The sequence below is a fragment of the Notothenia coriiceps genome, unplaced genomic scaffold (assembly GCF_000735185.1).
Source record: "Notothenia coriiceps isolate Sejong01 unplaced genomic scaffold, NC01 NC01_scaffold00020477, whole genome shotgun sequence".
NCBI lineage: Eukaryota > Metazoa > Chordata > Actinopteri > Perciformes > Nototheniidae > Notothenia > Notothenia coriiceps.
The window spans coordinates 100552-103307 of record NW_011353178.1 but is presented as its reverse complement, the minus strand read 5'-3'; positions in this window follow the sequence as shown (position 1 = coordinate 103307).

Below are 2756 nucleotides of genomic sequence, written 5' to 3'. Positions count from 1 at the left end.
GGGGGGGTGTCGGTAGGCAGCCGCACTGATAGACCAATTTCCCACTACTCCGAGCAGCGGGGCTTGATTGATGAGGGCTGGTGCTGGTGAGAGGAGGCCCATCACATGCGATCACATAAATACTTATTCAGCTCGAATTGGGCCTGACAAGCCTTACGACAGCTTTGTGCTGTCACAGATATCATTGGAAGGAAAACGCTCCATTAATCATGCGTAATTAACTTTTCCAAAACGGAGGTTCTGCTCGGAACCCGCTCAGTACCCGAGATAAAAAAAAATCCAGCATCTTAACTGGGATTGGTGAGGGCCTTATTAAAAGCTCGAGCCAGTTTCCCCTGAGCCGCTCCGTTTGTACAGGAAACGGCTTCATTAGTATTGGTTTAGGGCTCTAATGGGCTCCATACAAAGCCTCCTCTCTCTAACCCAGCCGTGTTCAGTGGCCTTACAGTGCAATATCCTGTGAGCGCGCACGGCCATAATGTTCTCTGTTTGAAGTCAGAGCAGAACCCATCTGAACGCCTGCCACTAGTTAACTACCTTGACCCTCCCATAAAGTAGTGTGGAGGAGTGAGCCCAACAAGCTCTCTCTCCTCTCTCCTGGGCTAAGGTAGCGTCCCCATGGGAGTAAACTGGACCAGAGCCCTTTTGTTTTAAAGCAGCAGACCAAATGATCTGCCTTACATTAGGAATAACACAAACACTCACACATTGGTGCATGCATACAGCTACTTCCATATCTCATCTAATCAGCATTCCTCTTTTAACTCCTGCAAAGCTGCTGCTGGTGGTAAATAGCCTACATGGGAGAGGACTGAAAACAATGGGGGCAAAACGGCCATGTACCTTGTATATTAACTGAAGTCCAAGCCTTAATCAGGAAATACAACAAATAATACCTTAGAGAAAGAGTAATAACGATTAGATTAGAAGCTAGGTTACTCAATGCAAAAGCACAACACAACACCTATAACAGTGACCTGTTATGTGGCAGTACTGATACCCTAGATTAAAGTTCCAAGACAATTGCAATTAAAACTTGGAGGGCCTTTACAATCAAAAAAGTCTACTTAAAATGGATGAAATGCCCCTAATAGACATATTAATTTGGATAATGAACAAACGCCTCTTAGATCAAAAGGACATAAGAATAAACTCTTTCAGAAATTATTATAAAATTTGCCTTATGCAGGTAGAATTTACTTTTAAATATTCACTTTCCAATATTCAAGACTCTCAAAAAGGCAAAAATAAACTGTATTTTTGGCTCACAATGTCTGCTGAGAGGACATTTTTGCATAAGTTTTAGTAAAGCAAGGATTTAAAACAATGGCCTAGATGTGCTGTTATCTATCTGTTTTAGGCCCTAAAGAAATCACCATATCCTGATTGGAGATAGAGAGAATGCAAAAAGCTGCTCTCAATTGTTAATTAAGAACCAGTTTCCACATCGTGTGCAACAGGTGATCTGAATGAACCTTTAAAGGGGACCTATCATGCAAAATGCACTTTCTGATGTCTTTGATACATAAAGATGTGTCCCCGGTGTGTCGGGGAACTCACGCAGCGTCAGAAAAGAAAACCCTCTCTTTTCCTCCGTACCCAAACCTCTAAAAACGGGGCTGCAACGGAGCTGATCCAAATTTGCGCCTGATATGACGTAATATCTGAAATGTGGACCCACGGCCCTATCAGAAACGTTGCTATCAGAAACAATGCCCGACTGTTTTGGACGTAATATGGTCGGTGTGTTACATTAGCATCGCTAACACTCAGAGCTAACCTGTACTGGAGAGCATGTGTGTGAAGAAGCAGGAAATAAAAAGGAACTCACCTTGTGGTATAACCGGCAAGAGAGAAAGCCTTTGAGCTCCATACTGTTTCAGAAATAATCCTTGATAATCCATGATATGGCGTTTCATCACCGTAGTATCTGCCGGTAGAATCTCCCGCATTAGCTCAACCCCCTCCTTTTATACCCCAAATCAGCACTTTTGAAACAGGAAGTGAAATAGAGGGATATGAGAAATGGCTAGAATGGGTGATCTGTTTGGTATTTTGAGCAAAACACTTCATAGACATGTTTTTTATATATTTGTATATATCTGAGACCTATGCTATTGCCTAAAAATAGCATGATAGGTGACCTTTAACTCAGGGCAAGTATTAAGATCAGCTCAAATGAATTGGAAAAATAGGTAATGACAACAAGTACAGAAGAATGGAGGGCTTTAGAAAATATCACAAGTACAGAACTCTTCATAGCCCATACAATGAATATGATTTTACTTGAGCATTGACAGCAATACATACTTTCCTAAAAAAAAGATCAGTCCCAGTGGTGCGGTACTCAAGATGCAGGTATGCTCTACCATCCCCCGCAGCCACAGATCCAATGTTTCTCAGTTCTGGTTCTTGTGGGCGTTGCATATTTCTCTAACTCACCTCAGACCAATGTTCAGAATAACTCATGACACGCTTCAGAGTGTACTGTTACATTACATTATTTCACATCTCTGAGGAAATCAGGCTCCAAGGCAAAGTTTCCATTTTGAGAAAGTGCATCACAAACACGTACACAAGCACACACACCCATGTCCAGTCATCCCTCTTCTTCAGTTGGTCATCTTATGGTCATTTCCTCTAAACATCCTAACGGCAGGAACTTGACTCATTTCCTGGCCAATAATTAGCTCTGTCTCGCCCTCAGAGAAAAAGAAGACGACACACTAAAACAAGATAGTCATGCTCCATTTATA